Source organism: Triticum urartu, chromosome 7 (genome assembly GCF_003073215.2).
Source record: "Triticum urartu cultivar G1812 chromosome 7, Tu2.1, whole genome shotgun sequence".
Classification (NCBI taxonomy): domain Eukaryota; kingdom Viridiplantae; phylum Streptophyta; class Magnoliopsida; order Poales; family Poaceae; genus Triticum; species Triticum urartu.
The window spans coordinates 608,805,517-608,827,606 of NC_053028.1; positions in this window are offsets into that span (position 1 = coordinate 608,805,517).

Consider the following 22,090-nt stretch of genomic DNA (forward strand, 5'->3'; position numbering starts at 1 on the left):
GGCAGCGTTCTCGGCATCGTCCACCTCGTGCTCCCTCGCTCACCGCGTGGGATCATGGTGTAGGCCACCGCCAGCATCACCGCCTGCGCAAAGAACATGGCAAGCAGCATCGCCCTTTCCAAGAGCACCATAGCGATCTAATCCCTCTTGTCCCTCACCCACGTGAAAGAGTGCGAGGCTGCGGCCACGACCGAGGAGCATGGCGTAAGCGGCAAGTGTGTGGTGGCCGCGACGGCCACATGACAACAGAGGCAGCGGCGGGCGATGTGGGTGTAAAGGGACGCCAGCCGGAGAGAGGCCAGAGGCGCAGCTTGTTGATGATGTTCATGGTGCCGCTAAGCTCGCGCCCATTCAGCCTGCCGACAGAATGGCGTCCCGCCGTCCCGTGTTGTTCAACCGTACTCATGATGGACGCCGCGAGCCGGCTCTCTCGTCGACCTCCTGCCCACCCAGATCATCGGCGCATCGCCATCGCATGCCACCGGAGCCCTACGCCCGACGTCATAGGGAGTTGTCACCTCTGTTGATCTGGCATTAAAGCTACGAAGTTTGCGAGCATGGAGAGAAGCGCGCCATGGTCGTGCCTCCGATGGGGTAGACGTAATCCACCAGCAGACACCAGACCTCCTTCATATGTCCACTGCCGCACATGTTGGCTGCCGTCAAGACCGGCGTCGGTGCCGATAGCCGTACAGACACGTCGTGCTGACATCGCACATCCTCGTCCACGTCGCCGTGCTTCTGCAGTCTGCATGCACTCTGGCCGTCGCATCCCACGTAACGCCAGCAACGGTACACACCAGCCAAGCTGCGTTACGACGCCAACAACCCTAGAAAGGAGGTGGCGATGGACGCGACGGCGCAAGATAGAAGAGAAATTGGTAGACAGAAGATGGGGGACAGTGCCCGAGGAGCGGGTGGGAGCCTAACGGCGAGGAGTGTCGGCCTACGGCCAGGCGTGGGCGACGGCGAGGAGATGTAGACGCTACTGGGATTGGAGTGAAGCATGCAGAGACACCAGGTGAGCTCGAGCGACGACCAACCACAACACCATTATGGCTGGAGGAAGAACCAACCATGCAATCAATGCAAACGAAGAGGAAGAAACAAAGCTTACAGAACAACTGAGATACAACAAGAAGAAGTCCTATTTATAACCCACGACAAGATGGGAAAAAGGAAACCAAAACAAACACGAAAGGTATAACAGTGGCGTGTCTAGATTAATCGATGAGCGGCAGCCGTTTAGAAACAGTGGGACGTCTAGATCAAACAATCATCTGAACCAAAATTGCTGAAGACACCCCAAGTGCACACGAGAAAATGCGAATCAGTTAACAAAATTTTCACGAAAGGCCTACAATCATCACATAAATGTACACCGCAACATCCCAATTTAATCCACGTGTCTGCACTTGATAGGCTCTCACGTCGCTATCAAACACGTGGTGAAACCTGAGAAGGTAAACTTCCCTAGATTTAGAGGCTTGGGTATTTCCTGGTTGTTGCAGTGATTTTGAGTATGCATTTGCAACTCTGACTTTTATTTGATGATGCATATGTGGGCATAAATTATCTATTTTTCTAAACACAACACACACGCATATACTCACGCTTACACTCAACTCTATAAACACATACACGCACATACTACGCGTATGATCCATCTACTCATCGATCACTGATATGTGCACATAAATGTAGACATGTCTCCCTTATTAAGGCCCCTCTTATTTTTTGTACTACTACCTCCCTCCCGATTTGTTAGGGCTCGTCATATTTTTATCAAACTTTGACCATTTATTTGAGTAACAAAATGTAAAATATATGCTGCAAAAAGTATATTATTGAATTTGTATTCAAAAAAGTTTCCAACAATATAATAATCTGAAAAAAATTTGTTTTGTATTTGGAAAAAATGGTTAACATATATAAATAAAGTTCCAGATGTGCACATAAAAGGTACGATCTATATGGAAATAATGCAGACATTTGTTTAAAAAATAAACATTAAAACGTATATTTAAAAAATGCTAATCATGTATTTTAAAAATACGAAACATGTATTAAAACTGTACGGTGTTTATGAAAAAAAATGTCAACATTCGTTGAAGAGAAAAGGAATAAATCAACATATATTTGAAAAGGTGTTCAAAACATGTATTTGAGAAGAAAAAGTAGTACATCGTTACTTGAAAAATGTTCGACGTGTATGAGAAAAATGTTCCACGTACACACTAAAAATCATGTCGACCACCATGGACTACATCGCACAATACGCGCGCGCATCGTTTCCTAGCCCAACTCGGTCGACCACATCGCATGTATAGGTGATATTTTTAGGAATGTTTTGCTATCTTATTTGCATTCTTCTGAGTTCATATGAATTTGTTATGAATTTTTAAAGTTTCGATGAAACAACTGTGGCCAGCTGGAAGGGCATTCTCATGACCTAAAATACTTTTTAGGGGCAAATTTGAGCACATCAAAAAGTTAACGGTAATTCTGAGAGTGGACGCAAATTAGTGGCATAAATATAAATGTCCCATGAAATTTTGTTTTGAGCCAAACATTTGCATAACGTTACTTGCACTAACCGATCAAAGATAGTATGAATTTTTTACAACTATAAGGCACGGCGCAGGCCGTCTGATTGGACCGGACAAACGAGAACCATGCGGGAATGCTGTCGGGCCTTCAGTCGCAGAACGGACCAATTTCACCTTCGGGCTGCGGCCCAGATTGACTCTATATCTATGGTCGCAGAAAAATGGTTTTTGTTTTGGATGAATTTATCTGCTGGGCAGTAAGTTAATATGCCACCAATAGGTTTTGGGGCAAGTTATGAAAATGTTTTTCAGTGTATTTCTTCTATATTATGAAATTGTAAATTATTTATGTACTGTTGAAATGAGAAATATGGGCCAAATTTTTTTTGAAAATTACTTTAAAGATGAGATAATTTAATGTTTTTCCGTGGGTTATGATGGACCTAAGTATGGTACCAGTCATTTTATTTATCTTCAGTGCCTTTTAAGTTGTTTCTGTAATTTTTATATATTTATGCACTGAAAATAAATTTGGTTGTCTGATATTATGCTGAAATAATGTTTGAATTTCCTGAATACAATTGAACCAATTGGAAATTGTATTTAAAAAATTCATGTGGCATTAATGTTAAATGTCATTTCATGGCACATTTTTAATGAAGATCACCTTTTAGCATCATTTTAATGCCAAAATTCATCTTGTAAAATAATACATTATTCACCATTATTACTCACTCACTAAATTTTCCAAAAGTTATTATTTGGAAAAATTATTTTAGTGTGGTGTTTATGTTGATGCCATACTTGTGGAGTTGTGGTCTTTTTTAATGATGTGATCATTATCAACGAGCACATGCCACCTTAAGGAAATCTTGATTTCCGCGTGGTTTGGTTTTCCACACCGCACTATTCAGCACAACAATGTTTGGCCAACATGCCTAACGGGCAAAAATAATGTTTTATGATTGCGCATTTTATCTTATTTAATGCACTATAGAATAAGTATAATGTCCTAAAGTGGTGTTGACAAAATTATGGTTTATTCTCTAAACTAGCTCGCTCCAGAATAAGTATAATAGAGCATGACTCGCTCTATTACTCAAATAAACTAACTACAGTTGGTAATTTCTTTCTTGAGTGATTAGAGATAAGTTTATGAGGCGAATATTCTTTCCCTGGTTACAATGTCATCGAAAAGAGAACTGACCTCGACACAAGAAGCTGGTCTATAAAAGTTACCGTCTCAAATGTAAGCAGTCCAACACTGAACAAACACTTAATGAAGAGATCCCATGAGAAAAACGGTGCGGCAAGGCGGGCAACTGCTTCTAGTAAGTACACTATCCTTCAAGGCAAATGTGCGAAATTTCAACCGAACTTTAGTCAATCTTTTGAACATGGAACACAAACGACGAAATCCACATGGCTTTTACAACCCCTGCGACCTTTCTGTGTTCCATCCAAACTCAAACATGTAAGAGAAAAACAAGAAGCAATCAAAAGATCCGCAATTTCTTACCAAAAGTTGTTATACAACTATTGCAGCAGATAAAAAATCTCTTAATTTTATTAAACAAAAGTCAGCTGATGTACAAAGCATGCAAACAATGTAATCTGCAGAAACTAGTATTCTTGTAGTGTTATATGGGATCAAACCTGAATTTTGTTCACATTTTATTCAGAGGATTTGCGACATGTGCTAAACCAAATATACTCCAGGCGCGCAGCAAAATGCAGCAAGTCGCCTGCATTTTCATTTTCTTAGCAAACATAGGTGCATTAGCATCGCCATATTCAGAATTATACTGTAGGTGCCAATGAAAATGACTGAAACTTATAGGCAGAGTGTCCGGGCGCGGTGCATCAGCATCGCCAGGTTCAGAATTCAACCTTTGGTAAAACACAAATTCATTTCTTGCTGATGGACTGAAACTTTCAGCGGAGTAACGAAACTCAAGTGCTCAACTCACTGCAAGAACCACCACATTTGTGTCCCTGTCAACACCAGATTCTTCATCTAAGAGAAATGCAGGTAGCAACGGTTAAATAGTGCCCATTGTCAACACACTACAGACTAATGTCTCCATACCACTGATCAAACAGTTTCTGAATATTAGAACCGTGATGCCAACGCAAATAGGTTTCTTATATACTGCCTGAAGAACAAACCAAAGTTTAGCTAGCAGAAACACATTAAATGTTGGGTTTTCCTGAACCCATATCTCAACGGAAGGAACTGGGTTCTAATGTCATCGTATCCGAGGCGGCGACGCTTTTGAAGGCGACTTCTAGCTAGGGGCCCTGTCTCTGGCATCTCTCTACTCTGCATCGACATCCGCATACCGCAGCGCCGCATGGGCTGAATTAGCAGAAAAATAGTTAAGCAGTTAAGCATGAGGTTTCAAAGGTACTGCGACAAGTTTAAATAAGAAGATCAAAAGGAAAGCTGAAGTACGAAACCTCAAAACAATGTAATGTGTTGTGGAACAGAACCTGAATTTTGCCCAGGCGTTACGGTTACAGTAGGCTAAAAACAGAAATGATCTTCTCTATGAAGCTGAACTAGGCAGACCGAACTGATTTGGGTTTTCAACTTCAGAAAGTTTTCCACTAGCGGCCTATGGTATTAAATTGGAGAACTGAATCATCTGAATCAAAGCACAATAGTTGCCATATCAAGGTTCAGTGTGGCATCAGACAACCTTCAGTTGACTTATGAAATGATTTTCACCCCAACAAACAACTGGCTTCAGACAACCTTCAGACAAGCATAATGTGGTGCCTGTTGAGCACCTACTGACTTGATTCAGCAACTTTTACTGATGTCTAGTACAATCCTACAGCAGTAGATTCCTAACTGAAACAGCAGCAAAGGTTTTTCAGACTGTTTTCCAAGCACGGGCAGATGAGCGCTCAACTTAAATGAAACCCCCAAAAAAACATCCGGACAAGATCAAGACTAGTGCAAATAAGAGTTTCTTGCCAAAGGAGAAGAGCGGGAAGGGACTCTCACTGGGCGTCTCGGTGATGGCGATGGCGACGTGGAGGCTCTGGCGGCTGTTGGGCAGGTCGACGACGAGCGGGAAAAGCCGGGCCTCACATGTGGGGAGGCACATGACGATGTCGTCGGCGCCCAAGTTTGCAAGGAGGCCCACGCCCAGGCCTAGCTGCCCGGCCAGCTCCTCCCTTAGGTGGAACACGGATCTCCCCCTGAACATGATCGTGCCGCTGGCGAGGAGGTCCCCGTGGTAGCTCCTCCACGCGTACGTGATCACCCGCGACGGCACCATGGCGGCGGGGAAGGGAAGCTGCAATACGAATTTGAGATCAGGAAGCCAAAGAAGACGCAAATTCGGCAAGAACAGAGCCAAGAATTTGCGATCTCTGCGGCTGAAATTAAGTCAGGGAGAATCAATCAAGAAGCGGGCATGGTGATGGCGGGCTCACTCACCCCGGTCGGAGGTGGAAGGGGAGGCATGGCCTCCCTGGCGGGGACGTGCTCCATGGCCCAGTGCATCATCGTGCTGACTCGGTGGATGTCGCTGATGTAGTCGACGCTGGCGCCGTCGTTCCAGGGGAGGTACCTCCCGTTGGCGCGGAGGAAGCGGCCGTTGAAGTGCTGGAGCAGGACCTCGTCCCCGGAGTCCGACAGGACGGCCAGCCAAACGAGCGCGGTCTCATCCGTGTGGTTGTAGTTCCGCTGCTCGATGCGGAGCCCGCGGTGGCCGAGCGGCGCCGGCGCGGTCGTGGAGGCGAGGTAGCGGCCGTAGGCGGCGCTGTGGAGGTGCAGGTAATGCGCGTCGTCATCCTCGACCAGATGGACCGCCCAGGCCACGTTCATCGAATCCCGGCGGTGGTGGAGGGAGACGCCGTGGCCGTCCTCGTCGGCGTGCAGGTACGCGCCGCGCACGGGGTTGCGCAGCCGCACGTGGTGGCTGTGATGGAACTGATCCATCGGTCGCAGGCCGGTGCCGCTGGGGAGCAGAGGCGCGCGGTGGAGAGGGAAACCGAGCAGGGAAGGCGAGGTGGGGATGGTGACGGTGGGTTCTTGGTTTCTTGGCGCTCCGGCGAGTCGGCGACGGGGAGGATGAGAAGCGAAAGTTGTTGGTTGGTTGAGACGGTTACGTTCGGGCGCCAAGGCGGTTCAAGAAGCCGTCAACAGGTGGGTTTGCGGGCTTTTGGGCATAGGAATTCCATCCAGCGGCCCGCATGCCAAGATCAACTTCCAACAAGAGTGTCGCCCATCATGAATCGATGGCCACGCGGCTCTGTCTCGAACACCCCTAATAAAACAAAAAAGGCTCTGTCTCAAACAGAAAAAACCCTGTGTTTTTTCTACAGATGAAATTTTTTTAGATTCTTTTTGAAAAAATCATGGAGTTGAAAAAGATCACGAATTTTAAGAAAAAAAGTTCATGAAATTTAGAAAGTTCACCAATTTCGCCTCCAGGCTACGGCCTGGTTTGACTCTATATCTATGGTAGTAGAAAATGGTTTTCCTTTTGGGTGAATTTATTTGTTGGGCCAGTTAAGTTAATATATAACACTGATAGGTTTTGGGCTGAGTTATGAAAATGTTTTTTAGTGTATTTTATGTTATATTATGAAAATGTAAATTATTTATGCACTATTCAAATGAGAAATATGAGCCCAAATTTATGTTGAAAGTTACTTTAATGATGAGAGAATTTTGTAATGTTTTTCCGTGGGTTATAATGGGCCTAATTATGGTATCAGTCATTTTATTTATCTTTAGTGCTTTCTAAATTGTTTCAGTTTTTTCTGTGTTTATGCATTGAAAATAAATCTAGTTGTCTGATAGTATTATGCTAAAATCATGTTTGTATTTTTGAGTACGGTCGAACCAATTGGAAAATGTATTAAAAATTCAAGTGGCATTAATGTTAAATGTCATTTCATGGCAATTTTTTTAATGATGATCACCTTTTAGCATCATTTTAATGTCAAAATTCATCTTGTAAAATGATATATATTCACCATTATTACTCACTCTCTAAATTTTCCAAAAAAATATTATTTGGAAAATTTAGTTTAGTGTGGTGTTTATGTTGATGCCATCATTGTGGTATTTTTTTAATGATGTGATCATTATCAACGAGCACATGTCACCTTAAGGAAATGTTGATTTTCGTTTGGTTTGGTTTTCCACACCGCAGGGATGGCAATGGGTACCCATTACCTGGGTACCCTGCGGGTAAAAACCCTATTAGGGTAAGGGTATGGGACATAAATTTACCCATGGGTACTTAAATGGGAAAATATGATACACATTGGGTAGAGAGGGTACGGGTATGGGATCATATAACCAATGCCCGTGTACCCATGTACCCATTTAAAATGTTGACAAGTGTTTTTTTTAATATCCTAACATATTAACTTTCCCCCCTAAACGTGCTAGGTAAAAACCTCTAATGTGCAGTCAAATTATCTCTATATTTTCATGATTTTGTGAACTTAAATTGTATGACCATGTGTTGTTATTTATGATTATGTGTTGTTTAACATTTTTATGTGGTTCTTTATAGGCAAGTATTTTTTTGTTTATGAGAATGTGTTGTTGTACATTGTTGTTTAAAATGTATTGCTATTAATAATTTATGATTATATGTTGATTTCTACAACTATTTTCTGTTAAATTTGATGTGTTGTAAATGTGGGTATTTTTACCCACGGGTACCCATATACCCTGTCGGGTGATGTGTATGGGAAAAAGTTTTACCCTTGACAGGTATGGGTATGGGTGATAGGTAAGTTTAGGGTGAACGAGTAAGGTTATGGGGTGGCTCCACCCGTACCCATACCCTGCGGGTGCCATCCCCTATGCACCATGCGGCACAATATGTTTGGCCGACATGCCTAAGGGGCAAAATTAATGTTTTCTGATGGTGCATTTTATCTTATTGAATGTACTGTAGAACTAGAATGGCGTTGACAAAATTATGGTCGATTCTCTAAACTAGCTTGCTCCAGAATAAGTATAATAGAGCGTGACTCGCTTCTATTACTGAATACTCCCTCCGTCCTAAAATAAGTGTCTCAACTTGATTATAACTTTGTACTAAGGTTAGTATAAAGTTTAGACACTTATTTTGGGATGGAGGGAGTATAAACTAGCTACAGTTGGTAAGTTCTTTGTCGAGTGATTAGAGATAAGTTTACGAGGCGAATATTCTTTTCCCTGGTTAAAATGTCATCACAAAGGGAGCTGACATCGACACAAGAAGCCGGTCCATAGAAGTTACAGTCTTGAATGTAAGCAGTCCAATACTGAACAAACACTTGTTCCAAAAACAGCGTGGCAAGGCGCGCAACCGCTTCTAGTAAGTACACTATCTTTCAACTGTCCAAATTCAACCAAACTGTAGCCAATCTGTTGAAAATGGAACACAAAACTTGACGACGAAATCCACACGACTTTTACAACCCCTGCGACCTTTCTAGGTTCCATCCAAACTCAAACATGTGGGAGAAAAACAAGAAGCAAGCAAAAGATGCTCCGCAATTGCTTACCGGAAGTTGTTATACAACTATTGCAGCAGATAAAGAATTTCTTAATTTTATTAAACAAAAGTCAGCTGATGTACAAAGCATGCGAACAATGTAATCTGCAGAAACTAGCATTCTTATAGTGCTATGGGATAAAACCTAAATTTCGTTCACATGTTATTCAGAAGATTTACAACATGCTAAACCAAATATACAATGCAAGGAACACCAGGTGCGCAGCAAAAGGCAGCAAGCGCCGGCATTTTCAATTTTTGCTTTCAGTGGAGTAAATATAGGTGGATTAACATATGACTGAAACTTGAGGCAGAGTGTCCGGGCGATCAGCATCGCCATCTTCAGAATTCGATCTTTGACAAAACACAAAATTCATTTTCTGCTGATGGACTGAAACTTTCAGCAGCATAACGGAACTCAAGTGCTGAAGTAACTGCAAGAACCACCACATTTGTGTCTCTGTCAACACCACATGCTTCATCTAAGAGAAATGCAGGTAGCAACATTAAACTAGTGGCCATTGACAACACATTACAGACTAATGTCGCCGCATCATTGTTCAAACAGTTTCTGAATATTAGAACCGTGATGCCAACGCAAATATGTTTCTTATATACTGTCTGGAGAACAAACCAAAGTTTAGCTAGCAGAAACAACAACAAATGCGGGATTTTCCTGAACCCATATCTCAACGGAAGGAACTGGGTTCTAATGTCATCGTATCCGAGGCGGCTACGCTTTTGAAGGCGACTTCTAGCTAGGGGTCCCGGCTCTGGTATCTCTCTACTCTGCATCGACATCCGCGAACCGCAGCGCCGCGTGGGCTGAATTAGCAGAAAAACAGTTAAGCAGTTAGGCATGAAGTGTCACAGGTACTGCGACAAGTTTAAATAAGAAGATAGAAAAAGAAAAGCTGATGTACAAAACCTCAAAACAAGCTGATGTCACAGGTACTCGAAACAGATACAGTGGGCTAAAAACAGAAATCATTATCTTCTCTGTGAAGCTGAACTAGGCAGACCGAACTGATTTGGGTTTTCAAGTTCAGAAGTTTTCCACTAACGGCATATATGGTATTAAATTGAAGAAATGAATCATCTGAATTAAAGCACAATAGTTTTCCATATCAAGGTTCAGTGTGGATTTTTAAATTATGAAATGATTTTCACCCCAACAAACAACCTTCTTTCTAGTATAATGTCGTGCCTGTTGGGCACCTACTAGTTTGATTCAGCAACTTTTACTGATGTCTATAATCCTACATCAGTTTAGATTAGCAGCAAAAGTTTTTTCAGACTCTGTTTTCCAAGCACTCAGCTGAAATTAAAATCCGGACAAGATCAAGACTGCTATGGGAAATAAGAGTTTCTTGCGAAATTAAAGGAGAAGAACAGGAATACGTGAGAATGGAATCTCTCTCAAGGGAATAAAACTCCGGTTTCTGTCACCTGGGAGGCCGGGATTAACCCGGGGTAATCAGCCGTAATGGCTACCAGGGTATTGTCCTTGCTTAGCTGATGGAACACCCTGTCGATAAGCTCCACTAATATATCTGGATCCTTTTCGGAGTCCGGATCGAGGGACCGTTCTGGGTCCTCGGGCTGTGGGGGGCGGCTGCTTATATCCTTTACCTCCTGCCGCAGTTCCTGCATTGAAGTCGTTAGACTACATATCTAACCGTGGGAGTATAAAACAAACGGGCAAGCGCAATTGCTCACTTACCCAACTTGGAGGATCGTACATAGTAAATCCGGCCCGCGGGTTGACGCGGAGGAATTCCTCCTTTTCTCCCTTGTACAAAGAGGACAAGATCTTTAGTAGGGCGGCGGCCAAGGCCGGCCCCTTACGACCATAACGCGTGGCGTCATCCTCCCCGTTGAAATCCCACATGGGGTGGCCTCTATATTGAAGCGGCTGCACCCCCCGCATAATGCATGCGGCCATGACTCCAATCATGGTTAGTCCGGAATGAGCTAACAGTCTTATCCGGCCCATCAGGTAAAGGACGTCTCTGTCGCTTTCTCTCTGAGAGCTCCGCGGACGCCAGCTCAAGCGTTTCTTCAATGGAGCACTGTTGAACCCAGGAAGACCGACCCGGATAGGGTCCGGTAGCGGGACGTCATCTATGTAAAACCATTCCGAAGGCCAGTCCTCGGACGCCTTCTTTGGGGTTCCGGATAGGTATCCGGTCCCGGCGATGCGCCATATTTCGGCTCCGCCCACTTGATATATAGACCCCTCTTGGGAACGGGGCACCAGGCAGAACAACATCTTCCACAGCGCGAAATGAGCCTCAACGCCTAAAAATAGCTCGCAAAGGGCGACGAAACCCGCAATGTGCAATACGGAGGCGGGCGTGAGATTATGCAGCTGGAGGCCGTAGAACTCCAGGAGCCCGCGGAGAAATGGATGAATTGGAAATCCCAGTCCCCTTATTAGATAGGGGACGAGGCACACCCGCTCTCCTTTAGAGGGATTGGGGGTGCTCTCCGCTTGTTTTCCGCCATTGTAGGTGGCGAGACCGGCTCGGACCGGGACCATGTATGCCTGAGGGAGAAATCCCTTGGCCTGAAGCGACACTAACTCGCTACGCGGGATGGTGCAACTCTCCCAGCCCCCGGGTTTAGGACCGGAGGGGCGAGGGGAGGAGCTGCGACGGCTGGCCATGTTGGAATGGACCTTTGCTGGGAGTGCTCTGATGATAACTCGCGGAGAGGAGAGGATGTGGTTCGGATCTAAATCCCCGTCCCATTAAATAGGCGGCTCCTTTGTACGGCTAGGGGTGGGAATGTAAAAACACCCCAGCTTTTCGCATTCGTTTGACACGTGGAAGACAACCATTATTGGGCGTGGAAGCCGAGGAGCGCTACATTACAAAAATCGGACATTGTTCCTATAGGTACACATGATTTGGAGAAGAACCCGCCTTGCAATGCCGAACAATCTGCGCGCCGGACTCGTCGTCATTGAAGCCTGGTTCGGGGCCTACTGAGGGAGTCCTGGATTAGGGGGTGTTCGGGTGGCCGGACTATACCTTCAGCCGGACTCCTGGACTATGAGAATACAAGATTGAAGACTTCGTCCCGTGTCCGGATGGGACTTTCCTTGGCGTGGAAGGCAAGCTTGGCGATGCGGATATTCAAGATCTCCTACCATTGTAACCGACTCTGTGTAACCCTAACCCTATCCGGTGTCTATATAAACTGGAGGGTTGTAGTCCGTAGGACAATCAACTCCATACACAACAATCATACCATAGGCTAGTTTCTAGGGTTTAGCCTCCTTGATCTCGTGGTAGATCTACTCTTTTACTACCCATATCATCAATATTAATCAAGCAGGAGTAGGGTATTACCTCCATCGAGAGGGCCCGAACCTGGGTAAAAACATCGTGTCCCTTGTCTCCTGTTACCATCCGGCCTTGACGCACAGTACGGGACCCCCTACCCAAGATCCGCCGGTTTTGACACCGACAACATCCTATCCCTATTTAATGAAAAGGGCCTGATAATGAAAACTAGCAGCCATACAAATCAAAACCTAATCTTACCCCTCAATTCGTACAACCAACAAAACAAACTTAAAAAGAACCCTCAAATAAATCGTACAATAAAAAACTAATCACCTACTCAAAACACAAAAAAGAACCTACACCAACTTCTACTGAATCTAGCAACAAAAAAAGATCAATTTGTGCTGAAAAAAAACACAAAACCTATCATTGCACTGAATTATCTGAACACACAAGCTACACAGCCGGCCAACTGGGATTTCGCTACTTCAAACATCAAAACTGCCGTTGTGCAGCGACCAAAACAGTAGTAAGCAACACAAACATTACACAAAGACATACAGTAGTAAGCAACAAAACATTATAATTGGATGCAGCAAAAAACTAGTCAATTAAAATGCACATCTGATTTCGTTGATGCAAATAGATATGGATGACTCATGTTTTCAGACTACCTTCAGCATCACCTAACAGAAAAAGGAAAAACAGAGGATGATATGATCATCAAACTGTCGAAACTATGGTGCGCTGTGCAAAAGCATCAAGCAAAGTCACTTTCAGAAAAATAAAAATGGAACTATTTCTTACAGATTTCAGCAATCCACTTTAACTGAAGAAAAATCACTCGACAGAGGAGCAAACATAATGAAACATATCACTACTGTACAAAAAATCATAACATTAAAAAACTGTCTATAGAATGATGAGTATGCCAGAACATAAAAAACTGTCTATAGTTCATCATTCAAACCCCCAACACTAAAAATCACCCAAAAACTACAAAAAAAACACCAACCATCTACTTTGAATCCCCCTTCCCATATCTGGATACATTTGAGGAACAAAACCGCCAACCCACCCTAGATAGATGGAACATCTGATGAACCCTACCCCACAATCGGGAGATTGGACAGGGCAAAACCCTAAATCGATGGACAAACAAAGAAGAAACAAAGAAGATGGATGGTGCTAAACGAATCCTACCCACATTTGGGGACATTGAGGAGCAAACCCTAGAGAGATGCTGCTAAATCAGTGAGCAAAGAAACACAAAAACGCATGGACACTAAAAAAAAGAGGAACAAGGGAGAAGAACAGGCAACTCACTATCGACAGCGTCTCCCTCTCCAGAAATCGCTGTGCCTCAACCACCAATTGCCAAGAGCAATGGGGAACAGCAGAAGAGGAATGGGGAATGGCAGAAGTGAATGCTTCTGGAGACAAAGTGGGGAAAATGAACGCCGGCCCCTCCTCTCCAAAACCTGCTCTCAGACAAACAGCCCCCAGCCCAACAAGCTGTTGGGTTTCGTAGTAATTTCAAAAAATTTCCTACGCACACGCAAGATCATGTGATGCATAGCAACGAGAGGGGAGAGTGTTGTCTACGTACCCACGCAGACCGACTGCGCAAGCGTTGACGCAACGTAGAGGAAGTAGTCGTTCGTCTTCACGATCCAACCGATCAAGTACCGAAACTATGGCACCTCCGAGTTCGAGCACACGTTCAGCTCGATGACGATCCCCGGACTCCGATCCAGCAAAGTGTCGGGGAAGAGTTCCGTTAGCACGACGGCGTGGTGACGATCTTGATGCACTACAGCAGCAGGGCTTCGCCTAAACTCCGCTACAGTATTATCGAGGAATATGGTGGCTGGGGGCACCGCACACGGCTAAGGAATAGATCACCTGGATCAACTTGTTGTGTCTTTGGTGCTAGCCCTGCCCCTCTATTTATATGTTGAGCCCCGGGGTCGAAACTTGGAGCAAAAGCCTCCTCAAAGTCGGTTTTGCCCGAAAGGCAAGAGTCCCACTCGGACTCCAGGACCAAACGCCACAATCCTTGGCGTCTGGCCCAGGGCCAGACGCTAGGGTCTCCGGCGTTTGGCCCCCTGGCCTCCGCAAAACTCCTTTTGCACCGACCTAAAGCCTCATGGGCTTGACCCCTTAGCCTAACCATATCATCCAATATATGAATCTTTACGTCTCGACCATTTCGAGACTCCTCGTCATGTCCCCGATCTTATCCGGGACTCCGAACTCCTTCGGTACATCAAAACATGTAAACTCATAATATAACTGTCATCGTAACCTTAAGCGTGCAGCCCCTACAGGTTCGAGAACAATGTAGACATGACCGAGACACGTCTCCGGTCAATGACCAATAGCGGGACCTGGATGCCCATATTGGCTCCTACATATTCTACGAAGATCTTTATCGGTCAGACCGCATAACAACATACGTTGTTCCCTTTGTCATCGGTATGTTACTTGCCCGAGATTCGATCGTCGGTATCCAATACCTAGTTCAATCTCGTTACCGGCAAGTCTCTTTACTCGTTCCGTAATACATCATCTCACAACTAACATATTAGTTGTAATGCTTGCAAGGCTTATGTGATGTGCATTACCGAGAGGGCCCAGAGATACCTCTCCGACAATCGGAGTGACAAATCCTAATCTCGAAATACGCCAACCCAACATCTCCCTTTGGAGACACCTGTAATGCTCCTTTATAATCACCCAGTTACGTTGTGATGTTTGGTAGCACCCAAAGTGTTCCTCCGGCAAACGGGAGTTGCATAATCTCATAGTCATAGGAACATGTATAAGTCATGAAGAAAGCAATAACAACATACTAAACGATCAGGGGCTAAGCTAATGGAATGGGTCATGTCAATCAGATCATTCAACTAATGATGTGACCTCGTTAATCAAATAACAACACTTTGTTCATGGTTAGGAAACATAACCATCTTTGATTAACGAGCTAGTCAAGTAGAGGCATACTAGTGACACTCTGGTTGTCTATGTATTCACACATGTATTATGTTTCCGGTTAATACAATTCTAGCATGAATAATAAACATTCATCATGAAATAAGGAAATAAGGAAATAAATAATAACTTTATTATTGCCTCTAGGGCATATTTCCTTCACAAGCAACACGGCCCGCTACAGGTAAAACAACACAACCTGCTATAGATGGGCCGCGCGCACAGACAAAGCAACGAGAGCTACGCGAGCGAAACGCACGACCAGGACAGAAAAAACAAATTGCGCGAATCTTAAATACAAGACGAGATCCAACGGCTGTGGAGTTAGATGTGAGATAGCTATCTCACATCTAGATGTGAAATAGCAAAGGGCAGCGATAGGCGCCGGCGCACCGGCCCAAATTTGGGCCGGTCAACTGCGGGCCGTCCGATGCCACTTGTTCTGCACCGTCAGATTAAAATAACGTTTCGCTCGTCCTTCTTCCCTCGCTCAGTACTTTTCCCATCTCGGGCATCTCGCGCATCTCCACCCCAAGCGAAGCACCATTCAGGTGTGTCTCGCCGGTCGTCGTCCTCGACGCCAATCATCGCATGGTCGCCGTGTTGCACGCCCCTGACGACAATCTCAGCAAGTCGCTTGTCGATGACCCCGTAAAAAGGATGTAGCAAAAATCACAAATGGTGGTAGCAAAAATTAATACGATGGTAGCAAAAATTAATACAATGGTAGCAAAAAAATAATCTGCTTCCAGCAAAATCAAAAGACGCTGGTAGCAAAAATCACAGCCAGTTGCAGCAAAAATTCCAAAAAAATAGGTTTGATGTACCAAAAGGAATTAACCGGTTCCAGCAAAAATTTACGTTGGTTCCAGCAAAATAAATCCCATGATTGTAGCAAAAACAAGTCGCCCCCATCGGTCACAACAAAAGTCCCTCACATGTCCTCGCAACAAAAAATCTAGCAGGTTCCAGCAAAAAAACTTGCCGGTTCCAGCAAAAACGAGCTCGACACCGTCCTGATCCAGCACCGATGAAAAGTGGTTGCAACTTTCTGGCGCCCAGTTCCAGCAAATAAAATATGTGGTTGCAGCACCAAAAGCCATCGTCTTCGCCGCCGGCAGCTGCTGGTTGCAGCACCGGTGCCCTCCTCGCCGTTGGAGGCAGCTTCCTCCGCGCGAGGTGTCGACCTTGCAGCACATCCACCAGCTGGTTCCAGCAAAACGAGGCATCGGTTCCAGCAAAAAAATAAAAAATTCATTAAAATCGAAAAGGGGATGGTAGCAAAAAAAGAAAGGGGTTGTAGCAAAAATAACAGGGTGGATCCAGCAAAACGGACCTGGTTCCAGCACAAGTTCATCGCCGGCGTGGTCGATTGTAACTTGGCCGCGGCGGCTAGACGACGAGCATGGCCCTGACTGCGGGAGATGGGGAAGGAGATGTGGTAGGATGTGGATGGGGACGAGGACGAGCGCTGCTCCCTGATTGCAGCAGGATGTGGATGGATCCAACTGCCAGCGGCCTTGCGACGAGTGGATCCAGCTGCCGGCGGCCATGGCGATGAGCGCCGCTCCTTGGTAGCGGGTGGGGAGGGAGATGCGTGAAGGATGTGGATGGGGATGAGCCGCCGAGCACATATGTGAAGAGATAAGGAAGGCTGGACGGTGCGTGGGGTCCACTAGCCACGTGCTGTTGTTTTGAAGACCGCATGATCGACAGTAGATCGCACGGGCGTGGTGAGACCGGCGCCCCGGCCACAAACATTACCCAATAGCAAACCTGAAATAATATATATATATATATATATATATATATATATATATATATATATATATATAAACTTCAGAAGTTATTTAACAGAATATATGGAGAAAAGTGGATTTTGCTTTCTTGCAGTGGTAAGCACCACAAATGGGCTATCTGAAAGTGTCTGTTGTTTTCCTTGTAAAATGAATTTCGTACTGTAATAGTGTGCTTTACACAAGAAAGCAGAGTCCCTGACCAAGCTGATGTTTATTATGGAACCTACAGAAAATATGTCAGAACAAGCTGACATGGCAATAGCGATAGGAGAAGACATACTGCTTGGAGATTCATCTTTGCGGGAAGAAGATGAGAGAGTGGCAATACCATCTGGAGTAGGCATATCGCTTGGAGATTCGTTGTAGTCTCATTTGCAAGAGACCAGTGTCAACCATGGTAACTACCATTTCTCGTTGATATGTTATCGTTGTTATTTTCCCCATGTATAATACAAAACTCGATTTATGTGCTAGTTTTCATAGTTTTGTCAATTCCGGACGCACCTATACCGAATAGGGCTACCTATATACCTTTGGTGCTCTGCTCCCTTGTTTTCATTTTACTTTAATCGTTTACATGCCCAGCGTGCTTTGCTTCAAAAGACAAAAATGCTAAAAGAGACGGATTTTCTATTTCCAGGGGCAGTGTGCAGCGTCTTCATGGTACAGTGATTGGTCAACAAGTGGTTAGGCTTTCATGGGGCAGAAAACCTGCCAATAAGCAGGTATATCAGATTAAAATTCTGGTGACATAAACCTCCAATAAATTTCTATTTCTTGAACGTGAGATATGCAGTAATCTCTCAAATTCAGGTTTTCTGAAATCCACTGAAAGCAAGCTTGTTAATTTGGGGGTTTGCATATGAGCATCCTAAAGAAGAATTTTGTTGATTATTAACTGTTTGAATAGATAACAGTCCGATCCACATTATATTGTTCTGTTCTTAGCCTAATAGATGAAGGGTTAGTTTATTTGATAATTGTTTCTTGTGTTTTTACCTATTGCGGTCTCTTCAAATTGAGGTTAATAATTACATGTACTCCAGTAGCACTCATACTTAATTTTTAAATTCTCTATTTGGTTTGTCCTTTATTTATGGGTTAATAATTATTCTCTATTTTTAAATTGCTGCCTAGCATTGAATTTTTCTTTGGTCATTTTAAGTTATATCAGCATCAAAGTTGGGGGCTTAGGCGTTGTCGATTACTTTGGCCATGTACAAGAATTATGATCCAGGCTCCTGCATTTTCGTATAACTTCGTACCATTCTGCCTGATTCCAGTGCTGGACACGACTGCTGGAGTTTGGTGTGACACAAACTCAGTTGTCACAACTCCCCGGACAGGAAGATATAGTCTGGATGCAGCAGGAGGCGATGCTGATGTTAAACTTACATGACGATGTAGGCATGCAGCAGCTGCTGTTGGTGACTTAATATTCATTTATGGAGGTTTATGAAGAGGTAAAACATGCATTTTCTTTCATGCAGTTCTATGAATCCAATTTTCCTAGTTCCCCACTTTTGCTTTCCCTACTTGCTAGGAAACTGTTGGTGACTTAATTTCCCTAGAAAGCGCAATATCTCTTTGTAATGGACCTTTTTTTTCTTCAGACCTTGATGACAATCTCTACCCGGTGGCCTCCGGCATTGACCTTGACGTCATGATCCAATTCTAAGGTACTTATATAAACCAAACTCTGCTTGTTCAATTAAATATCTATAATAGTATCAGTCAGTTTGCGGGGAGAGATGAATAGCTGGGTTTCTATGTTTGTTGTTAATGTGCTCATCTTGTCGTTTGATTCGGTGTGGATTAGATTATACGGACGAGAAGCTGGGCGTCTACAAGAATGGAGTTGTGCATCCTCTTCTACAAGCAGTACAGAACCATCATGTCCAGGCTGCTGAGCAGTGTTGTTGCCGAGTATGCCTTTTGGCCACCATGGCGGAGAGACGACGGCGTCCGGCACGAGTTTGGCCAGCGAAGCAGCTCTGCTTGTGCTGGCGACGCCTTGGGTGTCTGCTTCTTCTTCCACTCCGGCATAGGTAAGACACTTCGATTCCTCTTCCCTGTTTTTACTTATACGGCCATTGGTATATGGTAGCAGCTCGTCATTGATTCAGTCCTGCGACCATATAAGTCGCACACTACACGCTGATTAGCGCAACACTAGAATTGAGTTAATGCTCAGTATTTTACTACACTTGACACTTGTTTGTTTATATGACTAAATGAAATGGTAACATGGAAATTAATAATTGCATGTTTTGAGCGTTTCTAATAATAGGTTATTAATTTCTGCTATTTTGATGATTAGATATCGAACTATCTTAACAAGCTTCCTCTTAGTCTATCATGTATCAGGGTGGACACGGTCCGGGCCGGTCCGGGCCCTGACCGAGCCGCCGTCTGGACCGGCCGCCGGCGGACCGGACCGGACCGGACCGAGCAGTGCTGCGGTCCGCTTTTCAAGGACCGGACCGGTGGTGGTAAAGCTCGGGCCGGACCGCGAGGACCGCCCGTGGCGTCGTCCGGCGACGGCGAGCGGCGGCGCATGGGACTGTGAGCTCCTGCAGAGATTACGGGGCATGGGGAGGAGAGGAAGGGGAGAGACACAGCCGCTTGCCCATCATGAGCACGTTTAAGAGGCCAGATACATGACGACGGCCATGAAAGGAGGTGTTGCCGTGGAGGTGGCGGCGTTGCAGGAGGCGGGGAGGTCACCTCGATGCCTCGACCTGGTGCTGGAGTTCTTCATCTGGGAGGCCCCCGAGCGAATGATTTCCAAGGGCGGGCCTGTTCCTGGCGACACGTGATTAATCTCGTTGCCTCGTTGTTTCCAGTTTTCATTTTTCTTAAGGGTGTTTCCTATTTTTTCTCACGTTAATACTGTTTTTTTTTGAAAGTATCACGTTAAATCTGTTGAGTCCATAGGAGTCCACATGGTAGGCTCGTTGCATGTGGCACAACTATCCTTTTTACAATTTGCATGTTGCAAATAAATAGGGCCTGTAACGTGTGTGCCCACGTACAAATGTACATTCAGTCCTACAAATTCTGATCTGGCACAGGTTAATGGGATCGTGGGGAGGTGTAGATGGAAGGTACACATCGGATCGAGCCCACCTTTCTCCTTCTTTCTATTTCTGCTCCGTTGAATAAAAGGAAAACTCCAACGTTTTAGGCAATAGAATTCCTATTTCTATGAAGTAAATCGTGGAGATAATGTCTATCCAATATTGTGGAGTGAATCGTGGAGATAACTGTCTCTCAAATAATGGAGTAAATCATGGAGATAACTCTCTTCTACCTCGAGCCAAAGAACCCATCGTGTAGTTCATTCGTGCGTAAGAAACAGCCGAGCTCGTTCGGTCCAGTCGAGTTAACTGAGCTAAGACCGGACCGGACCGGTCGACTTTCGGGCCGAAATTCCCGGCTCGGACCGGCCTATATTCCCAGCGGGCCAGGACCGATCGGTCCGGTCCAGGTCGGTCCACGAGCGGGCCAAAAAGCCCGCTCGGTACGTCCAGCCTGAATCATGTACTCCCTTTGTTCCATATTAGTTGTCGCTCAAAGGGATGTATCTAGGACTGAAATATGTCTAGATACATCTGTTTTAGCGACAACTAATATGGAACGGTGGGAGTATTTGAAATGTCAAACTTGGAATTTCGCTGAGGCAGCTGATCGATTCCATGAAGTGTGAAAAAATGTTACTTTGTTAACTATACCATCGCAAAGGGGTCATGGCTATGGGTGGCAAGTGTGACTAACATCCATTTGCGAAGGCATTATTTTCTGTTCGCTAGCTATCTATTCCTTGCAAGGAAAAGAAGGCATTTTATTGCTCAAATGATACATTTTATTGCTTTTTAAACTGAGAGATGCTTGGTTTATCTAGTGCTAGTAATTTATTTTTTATGTGGAGAGTTGATTCTTGTTGGTCAATTGGAACTCATAGCACATTGAATGTTACTAGTTATCCTCCTCTACTTGTGATGTTGGTTTTTGGATTCTGTTTTATGATGGTAAAACATGTTATTCCTGAGATTTTTCCCGCGCAGCCCATACCCTCGTGTTTGTTGTTTTGTTAGATCTCCAATCTGATGCTTGTGTTGTTTGCCCTTATGGCTGTGTGTGCAAACAGTGTGCTCAGGTTTTGGTCAAGGGTGCCGAGGAGAACAAGGAGGAGCTGCTCAGGTTTAAGCCCCATCCACCAAGGTGCTCACCAGGGAGTCCCCCCTGTGGATAAGGTAGCCTCCTCTCTGCTTGGTGATCCCGCATGTTTAGTTGCTCACCATAATGCGCCAGTGATGCATGACTCGGCAAGTTTTTTTTCTTTGATTGATTGCTGTATCTTTAGACGAAAGGGCCGAATTGCCTCGATGATATCAATGGACCATTTAGACCACTGAGATCTTTTTATTCTTTAATGTCTCTAAAGTTGAGCTTTTTAAAACTGATGCATTGTCTTGTTATTCATCGATCACTGATCGGTGCATATAAATGTAGCCTTGTCTCCTATATTAGGGCCCCTTGTATTTTGGGTCAAACTTTGACCATTTATTTGAGTAACAAAACATAACATATATGTTATAAAAAGTATATTGTTGGATTTGTATTCAAAAAAAGTTTCCAACGATATAATTTGGAAAAATTTTGGTTTGTATTTGGAAAATGTTGAACATATATAAACAAAGTTTCAGATGTATACAGAAAATGTACGATCTGTATGAAAAATGTAGACATGTGTTAAAAAATAAACATTAAAACATATAATTGAAAGAAATGTTAATCGTGTATTTAACATCTATAAAAATGTACAATGTGTATGAAAAAATAGAGATGTGTTGAAGACAAAAGGAATAAATCGACGTGTATTTGAAAAAGTGTTCAAAACATGTATTTGAGAAAATGTATATCGTATATTT